Consider the following 15958-nt stretch of genomic DNA (forward strand, 5'->3'; position numbering starts at 1 on the left):
CCGGACAGGCCGGAATCACCTCAGGTGACAGACGCATGCCGAGGCTCAGCCACCAGAGCCAGAACTGCGCGCTCCACGAGAGAGCGTCGACCACCTGAAAGACTGAACCTTTGACACAAAAAGACGTAAGGGGAGAGGTGATGTCATGTATGTAACCATCGTGCAACGGTAATCTTCATGTAACTGTAACCTTCATGCAACTCCTGTACACTGTACTTATACGCTGGAAATGCACACCCTGACCACAGCGGGTGAACTTGTGGAAGACACTCCTCACCTGGATTTCCAGGTATAAAAGGGGAGGTCCCACCCAGGGTCAGCACTCCTTGGTCCTGGGAATAAAGGTTAAGGTCACGTAGTTACTGTGTCTGCAGTACATGCCTCGTGTGAGTTTGTAGTACGGTGCAGGGACACCACAGGGGGTGATATATTAGCACGGATAGAGGATTGGTTATCTAACAGAAAACAGAGTCGGGATAAATGGGTCATTTTCCGGTTGGCAAACAGTGAGTAATGGGATGCCGCAATCTATATTAATGACTTGGATGAAGGGACCGAGTGTAATGTAGCCAAGTTTGCTGATGATGCAAAGATGGGTGGGAAAGAAAATTGTGAGGAGGACACAACAAATCTGCAAAGGGATATAGACAGGCTAAGTGAGTGGGCAAAAATTTGGCAGATGGAATATAATGTGGGAAAATGTGAGGTTATCCACTTTGGCAGAAATAATAGAAAAGCAAATTATAATTTAAATGGAGAAAAATTGCAAAGTGCTGCGGTACAGACAGATCTGAGGGTCCTTGTGCATGAATCACAAAAATGCAGGTACAGCAAGTAATCAGGAAGGCAAATGGAATGTTGGCTTTTATTGCAAGGGGGATAGAGTATAAAAGCAGAGAAGTCCTGCTACAACTGTACAGGGTATTGGTGAGGCCACACCTGGAGTACTGCGTACAGTTTTGGTCTCCGTATTTAAGGAAGGATATATTTGCATTGGAGGCTGTTCAGAGAAGGTTCACTAGGTTGATTCTGGAGATGAGGGGGTTGACTTATGAAGATAGGTTGAGTAGGCTGGGCCTATACTCATTGGAGTTCAGAAGAATAAGAGGTGATCTTATTGAAACTTAAAAGATAATGAGGGGGCTCGAAAAGGTGGATGCAGAGAGGATATTTCCACCCATAGGGGAAACTAAAACTAGGGGACATAGTCTTAGAAGAAGGGGCTGCCCATTTAAAACTGAGATGAGGAGAAATTTCTTCTCTCAGAGGGTTGTAAATCTATGGAATTCTCTGCCCCAGAGAGCTGTGGAAGCTGGGTCATTGAATATATTTAAACATAGAAACATAGGAAAATAGGTGCAGGAGTAGACCATTCGGCCCTTCGAGCCTGCACCACCATTCAATAAGATCATGGCTGATCACTCCCTCAGCAACCCCCTCCTGCTTTTCCTCCATACCCCTCGATCCCTCCAGCCCCCAAGGGCCTTAAGGCAGAGATAGACAGGTCTTTGAGCGGTAAGGGAGTAAAGGGTTATCGGGAGCGGCAGGGAAGTGGAGCTGAGTCCATGGTCAGATCAGTAATGATCTTATTGAATGGTGGAGCAGGTGCGAGAAGCCAAATGGCCTACTTCTGCTTCTACTTCTTATGTTATACTACGATAGCCACCGTCATTAAAAAGGCACTGGATGCGGGCACTGCATATTGGGGACGCATTCCCCTTATCTAAGTTCTTAACTCACCCCTGCCCATCGTGAGAGGGGTTAATATCAAGGTCTCATAAGAAATCGGAGCAGGAGTAAGCCATTTAGCACCTCGAGCCTGCTCCGCCATTCATTAAGATCATGGCTGATCTTCTACCGCAACTCCACTTGCCTGCACTATCCCCAAAACTCTTGATTCCCTCAATATCTCTGTTCAAAGAAGCAAGTACTACCTAGAATTTACAGTACAGAAACAAGCCATTTGGTCCAACAGGTCTTTGCCGGTGTTTAAGCTGCTTACAAGCCTTCTCCCACCTTACTTCTTCACACTCGATGAACATGTCCTTCTATTCCTTTCTCCTTCATGTACTTATCTAGCTTCCCCTTAAATGCATCTATGCTATTCGCCACAGCTCCTCCATGTGGGAGCAAGTTCCACATTCTAACCATTCTCTGGGTAAAGAAGTTTTTCCTGAATGGTTCATGAATTTAATAGTAACTTTCTTTTTTTAATGGTCCTGTGTTTTGGACTCTCCCACAAGTGGAAACATCTTCTCTGTCTACTCTAACTTTTTTGTAATTTTAAAGACCTCTATCAGGTTGCCTCTCACCCTCAGCTTTCTTTTTTCTAGAGAAAATGGCCCCACCTGTTCAGTCTTTCCTGATAGTTATAACTCCTCAGTCTGGTATCATCCTTGTAAATCTTTCTTTCACCTTCTCCAGTATATCTTTTTTGTAATATGGAGATTGGATCTGTGCTCAGTACTCCTAAGTGTGTTTTAACCAAGGTTCTATATAAGTTTAACATAACTTCTTTGCTTTTCAATTCTAATTCTCTAGAGATGAACTCTAGTGCTTTGTTTGCATTTTTATGGCTTTGTTAACCTGTGTTGCTACTTTTAATGATTTGTGAATCTGAAACCCTAGATCCAATTGCTCCTCTAACCCATTTAGATTCTTATTTTCCAAGCTGTAGGTGACCTCCTTATTCCTCCAACCAAAATGCACCACCTCACGGTTATCTATTTTGAAATTAATTTGCCAATTATATGCCCATTCTGAAAGTCTGTTAACATCTTCTTGTATTTTGTCACAGTTTTCCTCAGTATTAATTATACCCCCAAATTGATGTTGTCCGCAAATTTTGGTATTGTACTTCCGATGCCCAGTCCAAATCATTCATGTAAATAGTCAACAACAGAAAGGAAAAAGACAGGTGGAGGGTAGCAATATTGATCAAGGATAATATTACAGTTCTGCAGCGGGACAATATGCTAGAGAGTCCAAAGACTGAATCTATTTGTTTAGAGTTAAGGAACAGAAAAGGAGCTGTTACATTGCTGGCTGTTTACTACAGACCCCAAATAGTGAGAATGAGATAGAGGAGCAAATCTGTCGTCAAATTTCAGAGAAATGTAAAAATAATCATCATCATCATAGGCAGTCCCTCGAAACGCGGATGACTTGCTTCCACGCCAAAAAAAAGGATGAGTTCTCAAATGTTTCAAGAAGGACCTAATATTCCAGGTCCAGAACTACATCCTGAAGGGTGGAAGATGCCTGTGCGTGGATTTTTTTAATGTGTGGTGGCCGTTGCACACCAGCCACCACGTAAATATAAGAGCAGTATTAGTAGGGGATTTCAATACAGAACATAAGACTGGGGAAAAAAACAGAGTAAAAGCCATAGAGGAAGAAGAATCCCTAAAATCTGTACAGAAGAACAGAGGAAATGTGTACAATGAGGAAGGAAGTAATGCTGGATCGAGTTCTGGGGTATGAAGTAGGGTAAGTGGAGAGTGTTTCAGTGGAAGAACATCTCGGTAATAGTGATCATAATATAATTATGTTTTAAAGTAGTTATGGAAAAAAACAAAGACAAATTAAAGGTAAAATTACTGGAAGAGAGACAATTTCAATGATTTGAAAAGGGATTTAGCACAGATGGACTGAAAACAAATAATGGCAAAGAAAACAATAAATGAGCGAGGGCAGACCTTCAACAACCACAACAAAATGTATTTATATAGCACCTTTAACATAGTAAAACATCCCAAGTTGCTTCACAGGAGTGTTATAAGACAAAAAAATAAATTTGACACCGAGCCACATAAGAAGAAATTATAGCAGATGACCAAAGGCTTGGTCAAAGAGGTAGATTTTCATCATCCTAGGCAGTCCCTCGGAATCGAGGAAGACTTGCTTCCACTCCTAAAGTGAGTCCAATACGAGAGCCACAGACCCTGTCACAGGTGGGACAGACAGTCGTTGAGGGAAGGGGGGGTGGGGCGGGAATGGTTTGTTGCACGCTTCTTCCGCTACCTGCGCCTGACCTCTTCATGCTCGCGGCGTTGAGATTCGAAGAGCTCAGCGCCCTCCCGGATGCACTTTCTCCACCTAGGGCGGTCTTCGGCCAGGGACTCCCAGCTGTCAGTGGTGATGTCGCACTTTACCAGGGAGGCTTTGAATGTGTCCTTGTAATGTTTCTGCTGCCCACCTTTGGCTCGTTTGTCATGAAGAAGCTCTGCATAGAGCAATTGCTTAGGGAGTCTCGTATCTGGCATGCGAACTATGTGGCCACCCAGCGAAGTTGATCGCGTGTGGTCAATGCTTCAATGCTGGGGATGTTAGCCTGGATGAGGACACTGATGTTGGTGCGCCTGTCCTTCCAGGGGATTTGCAGGATTTTGCGGGGACATCGTTGATGATATATCTCCAGCGATGTGAGGTGTCTTCTGTACATTGTCTATGCCTCTGATCCATACAGGAGGTCGGGTATTACTACAGCCCTGTAGACCATGAGCTTTGAGAGACTGGTCTTCGAATACTCTTTTCCTCAGGTGACCAAAGGCTGCACTGGAGGCGATGTTGAATCTCCGCATCAATGTCTGCCTTTGTTGATAAGAGGTTCCCGAGGTATGGGAAGTGGTCCACGTTGTCGAGGGCAGCGCCGTGAATCTTAATGACTGGGGGGCAGTGCTGTGCGGCGCGGACAGGCAGGTGGAGGATCTTTGTCTTACGGATGTTAAGCATAAGGCCCATGTTTTCATATGCCTCGGTGAATACAATGACTATAACCTGGAGTTCAGCCTCAGAATCTGCACTGTGATTCCAGGAGAAGCACCTTGGCTACAGGGAGAAGACGGTTGAGGAGAACTCTAGCGACAACCTTCCCAGTGGCTGATAGCAGGGAAACATAGAAACACAGAAAATAGGTGCAGGAGTAGACCATTCGGCCCCTCGAGCTGCACCACCATTCAATAAGATCATGGCTGATCATTTCCTCAGTACTCCTTTCCTGCTTTCTCTCCATACCCCTTGATCCCTTTAGCTGTAAGGGCCATATCTAACTCCCTCTTAAATATATCCAATGAACTGGCATCAACAACTCTCTGCAGTAGGGAATTCCACAGGTTAACAACTCTCTGAGTGAAGAAGTTTCTCCTCATCTCAATTCTAAATGGCCTACCCCTTATCCTAAGACTGTGTCCCCTGGTTCTGGACTTCCCCATCATCGGGAACATTCTTCCCGCATCAAGTCCCGTCCTGTCAGAATCTTACAAGTTTCTATGCGATTCCCTCTCATCCTTCGAAACTCCAGTGTATAAAGGCCCAGTTGATCCAGTCTCTCCTCATATGTCAGTCCAGCCATCCAGGGAATCAGTCTGGTGAACCTTTGCTGCACTCTCTCAATAGCAAGAACGTCCTTCCTCAGATTAGGAGACCTAAACTGAACACTATATTCCAGGTGAGGCCTCACCAAGGCCCTGTACAACTGCAGTAAGACCTCCCTGCTCCTACACTCAAATCCCCAAGCTATGAACGGCAACATACCATTTGCCTTCTTCACTGCCTGCTGTACCTGCATGCCAACTTTCAATGACTGATAAACCATGACGCCCAGGTCTCGTTGCACCTCCCATTTTCCTAATCGGCCGCCATTCAGATAATATTCTGCCTTCGTGTTTTTGCCACTAAAGTGGATAACCTCACATTTATCCACATTATATTGCATCTGCCATGCATTTGCCCAATCACCTAACCTGTCCAAGTCACCCTACAGCCTTTTAGCATCCTCCTCACAGCTAACACCGCCACCCAGTTTAGTGTCATCTGCAAACTTGGAGATATTACACTCAATTCCTTCATCTAAATCATTAATGTATATTGTAAAGAGCTGGGGTCCCAGCACTGAGCCCTGTGGCACCTTACTAGTCACTGCCTGCCATTCTGAAAAGGACCCGTTTATCCCGTCTCTCTGCTTCCTGTCTGCCAACCAGTTCTCTATCCACACCAGTACATTACCCCCAATACCATGTGCTTTGATTTTGCACACCAATCTCTTGTGTGGGACCTTGTCAAAAGCCTTCTGAAAGTCCAAATACACCACATCCACTGGTTTTCTCTTGTCCACTCTACTAGTTACATCCTCAAAAAATTCCAGAAGATTTGTCAACATGATTTCCCTTTCATAAATCCATGCTGACTTGGACCGATCCTGTCACTGCTTTCCAAATGTGCTGTTATTTCATCTTTAATAATTGATTCCAACATTTTCCCCACTACTGATGTCAAGCTAACCCGTCTAATAATTACCCGCTTTATCTCTCCCTCCTTTTTTAAACAGTGGTGTTACATTAGCTACCTTAAGTCCATAGGAACTGATCCAGAGTCGATAAGACTGTTGGAAAATGATCACCGATGCATCCACTATTTCTAGGGCCACTTCCTTAAGTACTCGGCCCCGGGAATTTATCGGCCTTCAATCCCATCAATTTCCCTAACACAATTTCCTGCTTTATAAAGATATCCTACAGCTCCTCCTTCTCACTAGACTTTCGGGGACTTAGTATTTCCGGAAGGTTATTTGTGTCTTCCTTCGTGAAAACAGAACCAAAGTATTTGTTTAACTGGTCCACCATTTCTTTGTTCCCCATTATAAATTCACCTGAATCTGACTGCAAGGGATCTACGTTTGTCTCCACTAATCTTTTTCTCTTCACATATTTATAGAAGCTTTTGCAGTCAGTTTTTATGTTCCCAGCAAGCTTCCTCTCATACTCTATTTCCCCCCTCCTAACTAAACCCTTTGTCCTCCTCTGCTGAATTCTAAATTTCTCCCAGTCCTCAGGTTTGCTGCTTTTTCCGGCCAATTTATATGCTTCTTCCTTGGATTTAACACTATCCTTAATTTCCCTTGTTAGCCATGGTTGAGCCACCTTCCCCGTTTTATTTTTACTCCAGACAGGGATGTACAACTGTTGAAGTTCATCCATGTGATCTTTAAATTTTTGCCATTTTTGTCAAAGGCAAATGTCCACCGTCAACCCTTGAAGTATCACTCGCCAGTCTATTCTAGCCAATTCACATCTCATACCATTGAAGTTAATTGGACAGCTAGTTAATTGGACAGCTAGTAAAAACTGGTTCCCTAAACAGGCCAGGAACAGCATAAAAAGAGGGGGCTTGATGCAGTCTTGCTATGAGTGCAGTGGCAGATCAGAATGCAAAGGTAAGAGTTTGGTAAGTGGGAGAGTTTGGGCAAGTGGGGGTGGGAGGTGTTGCTTTGTCTTGTTTTCCCCACCAGTGCTGACTCCCTGACCTGGGAGGAAAAGAAAACGAAGTGTGATATCACAGCAAGAGGTTTGGGGACGTCGGAGTGGCCTATAAAGGCCAGCTAGTGCAGCTGCAGCAGGGAGAGAAGGCAAAAAAGTAGAAAGAAATTGAAAGGTGATGTCACAGCCAAGGGGGTAAGTGATTGGTGAGTAGTTTTTTTTTCTTTTCTTTATCGGTCAGTAACCTTTAGCATTATTGTTAAATTATAAAGCGGGAAATTTCTCTGTAGTTGTTGCAGTCGGACTTGTCCCCTTTTTTAAAGATGGTCACGATCACTGCATCACTGAGATCTCCCGGCATGCTCTCCTCCCTCCAAATGAGATGAGGTCATGTATCCGCACCAACAGCGTCTCTTCGCCATACTTTAGCGCCTCAGCAGGAATTACATCTGCACCCATAGCCTTGTTGTTCTTGGGCTGTTTTAAGACTTTGCCAACCTCGTGCAGTGTTGGGGTTTCACCTGAGGTAGTGGCAGGTCGCATGCTGCAGGATGGAGTTGAGAACACGCGAGTCAAAGGCAGGGAGATCTTCAAAATGCTCCTTCTAGCGGGCCCTGACAGCCTTGGTGTCCTTGATGAGTGTTTCCACATTCTTGGCCAGGAGTGGGGTGGGGCCTTGGGAGTTTGGACTATAGGTGGCCTTGATTGCAATGAAGAATCCTTGCATATCGTGGCTATTGGCCAGTTGTTGTATCTCCTGTGCTTTCTCCATCCACCACCTGTTCTTTAGGCCCTGGGTTTTTTGTTGAACCTCAGCCTTGAGCTGTCTGTAACATTGCTTTGCAGCTCCCGAGTTGGGTTGTTGCTTGAGGCTCAGAAATGCTCTGCGCTTACGATCTATTAGTTCTTGAATCTCCTGATCATTTTCATCAAACCAGTCCTGGTGTTTTCTGGTTGAGTAACCAAGTATTTCTTCACAGGCACTGGTTATGGAGACCAGGAGGGCAGGCCAAGCGCTGTGGACATTCAGCATCTCAGGGTCATCAAGGCACGCCAGATTAGCTGTGAGGCGCTGGCTGTATAGGGCTCTCTTAACCGGGTCTTTAAATGTCCCGGCATTAACTTTTTTGCGGCACTGCTTCTGCTGTCCCCCTCTGCTTTGGGGCTATGTTTATATCAATGATGGATTGGATTAGGCGGTGGTCCGTCCAGCAGTCATCAGCTCTCATGACGTGGGTGATGCGCACAGCCTTGCGATCTCTGGCTCGGATGATGACATAGTCAAGCAGGTGCCAGTGTTTGGAGTGAGGGCGTTGTCACGATGCCTTGTATTTGTCCCTCTGGTGGAACAGGGTGTTGGTGATGAGGAGTTCGTATTCGAGACATTTTGTCAGGAGTAGGGTACCGTTGGAGTTGGCTTTCCCCACACCCTCTCTGCCAATCACGCCTGCCCAGAGGGCTGTGTCTTTGCCGACCCTGGCATTAAAGTCGCCTAGGAGGATCAATTTGTTGCCCATGGGGACGCGGGACAGGGATGTCTCGAGGTTGGAATAAAAACCCTCTTTAGCCTCATCCGTTGCATCGAGTGTTGGGGCGTAGGCACTGATGACTGTGGCGCATTGGTTCCGGGATATGGTAAGGCGAAGAATCATGAGACATTTGTTAACCCCGCAGGGGGAGTCTTTGAGGCGGTCAGCCAGTTCATTTTTGACGGTGAAGCCGACTCCATGAAGACTGCGTTCTTCCTCTGATTTTCCTTTCCAGAAAAAGGTGTAACCTCCACCATGTTCCTTGAGCTGGCCTTCCCCTGCCCACCGGGTCTCGCTTAGAGCGGCGATGTTAATGTTAAAACGTTTAAGTACCCGGGCAACTATGGTGGTGCGGCGTTCCGGCCTGTTGCTATTGGTGTTGTCCATGACGGTCCAGGTCCCGAACTTCATATTAGCGAAGTGGAAGATGCCTGTGTGTGTTCTTTTAACGTGGGGTGGCCGCTGCACACCGGCAACCACATGGGCTTAGCTGAGCAAGGTCTTGGTCCAGTGGCAAGGGTGTCCAAGACGGCTGGAAATCAGGCACTGCTGTATAAGACTAATTGCCTGCGGCGAGGTGTTGGCCGCAAGCTCGGCGCCAAGTAGCGCCATTGATGGTAGATGGCCCGAGGCTTGGTTGGGGGGCAGGCATTAGGAAGGTCGGCTGTCTGCTGGGGTTCCGAGGGATGCTTTGGAAAATTTCCCCAAAGGTTTCAAAGTTGTTTTAAAAGTTTAAGAGTTTAAAAGTATTTCCGAATTATTTCAAAAGAAGTTATACAGGTAGGTTTTAAGGAGGGCAGAGAGGCAGAGAGGTTTAGGGAGGGAGTTCCAGAGCTTAGGGCCCAGGCAGCTGAAGGCACGGCCGCCGATGGTTGAGCAGTTATAATCCGGGATGCTCAAGAGGGCAGAATTTGAGGAGTGCAGATATCTTGTGGGGTTGTGAGGCTGAAGGAGATTAAAGATAGGGAGGAGTGAGGCCATGGAGGGATGTGTAAACAAGGATGAGAATTTTCAAATCGAGGTGTTGCTTAACCGGGAGCCAATGTAAGTCAATGAGCACAAGGGTGATGGGTGAATGGGACTTGGTGCGAGTGAGGACACGGGCGGCTGAGTTTTGGATGACCTCAGGTTTACGTAGGGTAGAATGTGACGGGATTGGAGTAGTCAAGGCATGGATGAGGGTTTCAGCAGCAGATGAGCTGAGGCAGGGGTGGAGATGGGCAATTTTACGGAGGTGGAAATAGACGGTTTTAGTTATGCCGTCGATATGTGGTTGGAATCTAATTTCAGGGTCAAATATGATACTTGGGTTGCGAACAGTGTGGTTCAGCCTCCGACAGATGCTAGGGAGAGGGATGGAGTCGGTGGCTAGGGAACGCAGTTTGTGGCGGAGACCAAAGACAATGGCTTCGCTCTTCCCAATATTTAATTGGAGAAAATTTCTGGTCATCCAGTACTGGATGTTGGATAAGCAGTCTGACAATTTAGAGACCGTGGAGGGGTCGAGAGAAGTAGTGGTGAGGTAGAGCTGGGTGTCGTCAGCGTACATGTGGAAACTGATGCCATGTTTTTGGATGATGTTGCCAAGGGGCAGCATATAGATGAAAAATAGGAGGGGGTCAAGGATAGATCCTTGGGGGACACCAGAGGTAATGATGTGGAGTGGGAAGAAAAGCCTTTGCAGGTGATTTTCTGGCTTCGATTTAGATAGATAAAAATGGAACTAGGCGAGCGCAGTCCCACCCAGCTGGACGATGGTGGAGAGACATTGGAGGAGAATGGAGTGGTCAACCATGTCAAAGGCTGCAGACAGGTCAAGAAGGACGAGGATGGATAGTTTATCTTTGTCACAATCACGAAGGATGTCATTTGTAACTTTGATAGCCGTTTTGGTGCTGTAGCAGGGGTGGAAACCATATTGAAGGGATTCAAACATGGAGTTCTGGGAAAGATGGGCACGGATTAATAGGCGACAACACGTTCAAGGACTTTGGAGAGGAAGGGGAGGTTGGAGTTGGGGGCGGTAGCTTGCAAGTACAGTGGGGTCAATGGTTGTTTTTTTTTTGAGAGGGGTAATGACGGCAGATATGAAGGAGAGGGCGACAGTACCTGATGAGAGAGAACCGTAAACAATGTCAGCTAACATGGGAGCCAGAAAAGGAAGTTGGATGGTAAGCAGTTTAGTGGGAATAGGTTCAAGGGAGCAGGAAGTGGATCTCATGGACAAGATGAGCGTTTAGAGGTCAGAGAGAAACTGGAGAATGATATGAGTTCAGGGCTAGGGCAGGGGGAATCCTCAGAGAAAGGAAGGGAAGTGGCAGAAGCAGATGATCGGATTCACTCAATCTTTGACAAATAAGTCCATGAGCTTCTCACATGTTTTGTTGGAGATGTGTGGTGGTGACAGGGGAGAGGGGTTTAAGATGATTAGCAGTAGAGAATAGTAGCCGGGGACTATCTTTGCATTCCAAAATGATTCTGGAATAGTAAGCAGTTTTGGCAGACAAGAGTAGGACCCGATAATGCTTATGTTGTCCAGCCAGACCTGGCAGTGAATAGCTAAACAGATAGTTTGAGTACAAACCAAGCAGATTCCCATAGGAGGTAAGATGGGGCATCCAAACCTAGAGCACCCTGGATGACAAAGGAAATAGAGGTTAAAATAAAACAGAAAAAGGAGGCTTATGACAAATGTCAGGTACAAAATACAATCAAAAGCCAGGCAGAATACAAATGCAGGGAGAAATTAGAAAAGAACATAAAGGGCAAAGGCAACATAAAAGGGAACCCCAAAATCTTTTATAAACATGTAAAAGGAATAGTGGGACAATTAGGGACAGAAAAATACATCTTGTGGAGGCAGGAGGCATGACTGAGGTACTGAATGTATACTTTGCATCTGTCTTAACAAAATCAGAGGATGAAGTAAATGTAGCAGTAGAGGGAGAGTAGAGATATTGGATAGGATAAAATAGATAGAATGGATGTGATAAATAGGTTGGCATCATTCAAAGTTAAGAAGTCACCTGGTCCAGATGGAATGCATCCAAGGTTGCTGAGGGAAGCGAGAGTGGCAATAGCAGAAGGTCTGACAACAATCTTTCAATCGTCTTTGGATATGGGAGTGGGACCAGAGATGTGGAGGATTACAAATGTTACACTCCTGTTCAAAAAAAAAAGGGATAAACTTGGTAATTACAGGCAAGTCAGTCTAACATCAGTTGTGGGAAAACTACTAGAGATCATTGTCAAGGACAAAATTAATTCTCACTTGTAAAGCATGGGTTAATAAAGGACAGACAGCACAGATTTGTGAAAGGTAAATCGTGTCTAATTAACCTGATTGAGTTATTTGATGAAGTAACAGAGGGTTGATGAAGGTAGTGTAGTAGATGTGGTATATATGAACTTTCAAAAGGCATGTGATAAAGTACCACATAAAAGACTTATTTGGAAAACAGAAGCACATGGTATTAAAGGGATGGTAGTAACTTGGGTCGGTAATTGCCTAAGGATAGGAGGTAGAGAGTAGTGGTGAACAGATGTTTTTCTGACTGGAGAGATGTATGCAGTGGGGTCACCGGTACGCTTGCGGCCTTCCGCGAGAGGTGGGCGCCGGAGGGACTGGAGTGCATCACCCCCGGCAACCAAATTTTAATTTGATTTTATGTTTTAAAGTTTAATTTGTTTTAATTGCTGGGGTTTTTAGTGCCCCCCTCCCCTTTTATAGGGGGCACTTGGAAAATTTAGATTTTATTGCCCAAAAAAATCACTAAAAAAAAGTCAAAAGTCAAAAAAAGGGCAGTTGAAAAATGTTTGGAGTGTCCCCCAGATCGGGGGGCACTTGATTTAATGTTTATTTGTCTCCCTCAAAAAGAGTTGTATGCAGTGGGGTTCCTGTCCGAACTGACCCCCGTCCGGACGGAATTCCTCATCGGCGCCAAACCCCAGAACCTCCCTCGGGAGCCGGCGCCTCACAACTTGAGCCGCCTCGGGGAAATCCCCTCCGTGCCTTTCAGTTCTGCGCGGAGGGGTTTCCTGTACGGGCTGCTCCTGCACACTCTCAACTTTGCCATCCTCGTCTGCCGTCCGGACACGCCATGGCGTACCATCTTGCCGTCCGGAGGAGGCGGCGGTCCCCGATGGAGTGCACTCTACGCGGGAGTCCTCCCACTATTTATCGGGGACTTGGCCTGGAGGGTGGTGCACGGAGCAGTCCCGTGCAACAAATTTTTAAGCCGGTTCACGGGCTCCCAGGCCGCCTGCAATTTCTGCGGTCTGGAAGAGTCCATGTTCCACGTTTTTATTGAATGTGTGAGGTTGCAGCCCCTGTTCCACTATTTAAAGGGGCTGCTCCTGAAATTCTGGTTGCACTTCAGTCCCACACTCCTGATCTTTGGGCACCCTGTGCGGAGGGGAGTGGGTAGGTCCGAGGGCCTCCTCGTAGGACTGCTCCTGGGCACGGCCAAGGGTGCCATCAGCCGGTCCAGGCAGCGGGCGGTCGAGGGGGTCGTTCAGCCTGACTGCCTGCCTCTCTTCCGCGCCTACATCCGGGCCAGGGTGTCCTTCGAGATGGAGCACGTGGTGTCCACCGGTACGCTCGCGGCCTTCCGCGAGAGGTGGGCGCCGGAGGGACTGGAGTGCATCATCACCCCCGGCAACCAAATTTTAATTTGATTTTATTTCTTTTAAAGTTTAATTTGTTTTAATTGCCGGGTTTTAGTGTCCCCCTCCCCTTTTATAGGGGGCACTTGAAAAAATATGATTTAATACCCAAAGAAAACCAAAAATAAAATACAAAAAACCCCCCAAAAAACACACAAAAAAGGGCCTCGAAAAATGTTTGGAGTGCCCCCCATGGGGCACTCGACTTAACTGGTTAATTTTGTCTCCTATCAAAAGTGTTGTATGCAGTAGGGTCCCCAGGGGTCAGTATTAGGACCATTGCTTTGTTATATATAAATGACTTGCACTTGGGTTTCGGGAGTACAGTTTTTAAGTTTGCGGAAGACATAGACAGAATGGTGAAATGGACAGACGTGTGGGAGATACAATTTAATGCAGATAAGTGTGAAGTGATGCACTTTTGGAGAAACAACATGGCGAGGCAGTATTCTAAATGGTACTATTTTGAGGTGGTGCAAGAGCAGAGGCACAAGGGGTGCATATTCACAAATCTTTGAAGGTAGCAGGGCAAGTTAATAAGGCAAATGTATGGGATACTTGGCTCTGTAAATAGGTGCACTGAATAGAAAAACAAAGGTCATGCTAAACCGTTACAAACCTCTGGTTAGGTCTCAGCTGGAGTACTGTATACAATTTAGGGCACCACGCTTTAGGAAGGATGTCAAGGCTTTGGAGAGGGTACAGAGGGGTGAGGGATTTCAGTTGTGGCGAAATTGGAGAACCTGGGATCGTTCTCCTTAGAGCAGAGGAGGTTCATCATCATCATCATCATCATCATAGGCAGTCCCTCAGAATTGAGGAAGACTTGTTTCCACTCTTAAAATGAGTCCTTAGGTGGCTGAACAGTCTAATATGAGGGCCACAGTCCCTGTCACAGGTGGGACAGATAGTTGTTTAGGGAAAGGGTGGGTGGGACAGATTTGCCACACGCTCTTTCCGCTGCCTGCGCTTGATTTCTGCATGTTCAAGTAAATGTAACTTCGATGGTACTAGATGTGATTTGGCTAGAATAGACTGGCAAATGATACTTAAAGGGTTGACGGTGGATAGGCAATGGGAAACATTTAAAGATCACATGGATGAACTTCAACAATTGTACATTCCTGTCTGGAGTAAAAATAAAACGAGGAAGGTGGCTCAACCGTGGCTAACAAGGGAAATTAAGGATAGTGTTAAATCCAAGGAAGAGGCATATAAATTGTCCAGAAAAAGCAGTAAACCTGAGGACTGGGAGAAATTTAGAATTCAGCATAGGACAAAGGGTTTAATTAGGAGGAGGAAAATAGAGTATGAGAGGAAGCTTGCAGGGAACATAAAAACTGACTGCAAAAGCTTCTATAAATATGTGAAGAGAAAAAGATTAGTGAAGACAAACGTAGGTCCCTTGCAAGTCAGATTCAGGTGAATTTATGATGGAAAACAAAGAAATGGCAGACCACTTGAACAAATACTTTGGTTCTGTCTTCACGAAGGAAGACACAAATAACCTTCCGGCAGTACTAGGGGGCCGAGGGTCTAGTGAGAAGGAGGAACTAAAGGATATCCTTATTAGGCGGGAAATTGTGTTAGGGAAATTGATGGGATTGAAGGCCGATAAATCCCTGGGGCCTGATAGTCTGCATCCCAGAGTACTTAAGGAAGTGGCCCTAGAAATAGTGGATACATTGGTGATCATTTTCCAACAGTCTATCGACTCTTGATCAGTTCCTATGGACTGGAAGGTAGCTAATGTAACACCACTTTTTAAAAAAGGAGGGAGAGAAAACGGGTAATTATAGACCGGTTAGCCTGACATCAGTAGTGGGGAAAATGTTGGAATCAATTATTAAAGATGAAATAACAGCACATTTGGAAAGCAGTGACAGGATCAGTCCAAGTCAACATGGATTTATGAAAGAGAAATCATGCTTGACAAATCTTCTAGAATTTTTTGAGGATGTAACGAGTAGTGGACAAGGGAGAACCAGTGGATGTGGTGTGTTTGGACTTTCAAAAGCTTTTGACAAGGTCCCATACAAGAGATTGGTGTGCAAAATTAAAGCACATGGTACTGGGGTAATATACTGATGTGGATGAGAACTGGTTGGCAGAGTCGGGATAAACGGGTCATTTTCAGAATGACAGGCCGTGACTAGTGGGGTGCCGCAGGGCTCAGTGCTGGGACCCCAGCTCTTTACAATATACATTAATGATTTTGGATGAAGGAATTGAGTGTAATATCTCCAAGTTTGCAGATGACACTAAACTGGGTGGTGATGTGAGCTGTGAGGAGGATGCTAAGAGGTTGCAGGGTGACTTGGACAGGTTAGGTGAGTGGACAAATGCATGGCAGATGCAGTATAATGTGGATAAATGTGAGATTATCCACTTTGGGGGCAAAAACACGAAGGCAGAATATTATCTGAATGGCGGCAGATTAGGAAAAGGGGAGGTGCAACGAGACCTGGGCGTCATGGTACATCAGTCATTGAAAGTTGGCATGGAGGT

General features: G+C 45.8%; 1 long non-coding RNA gene across 2 annotated transcripts in view; it reads right to left on the bottom strand.

Annotated features, from left to right (window-relative positions):
- Nucleotides 1–15958, bottom strand: part of LOC139226483 (uncharacterized) — a 30072-nt gene that overhangs the window by 12118 nt on the left and 1996 nt on the right. The window contains exon 2 of one of the 2 annotated variants that reach the window (XR_011587269.1): nucleotides 11812–11948. The exons of the other annotated variant lie outside the window; for it this stretch is intronic. This is a non-coding gene — a long non-coding RNA (uncharacterized lncRNA). The remainder of the gene's footprint in view (nucleotides 1–11811; nucleotides 11949–15958) is intronic. 2 annotated transcript variants of the gene reach the window in all.

Source organism: Pristiophorus japonicus, chromosome 16 (genome assembly GCF_044704955.1).
Source record: "Pristiophorus japonicus isolate sPriJap1 chromosome 16, sPriJap1.hap1, whole genome shotgun sequence".
In the NCBI taxonomy this organism is placed as follows: Eukaryota; Metazoa; Chordata; class Chondrichthyes; family Pristiophoridae; genus Pristiophorus; species Pristiophorus japonicus.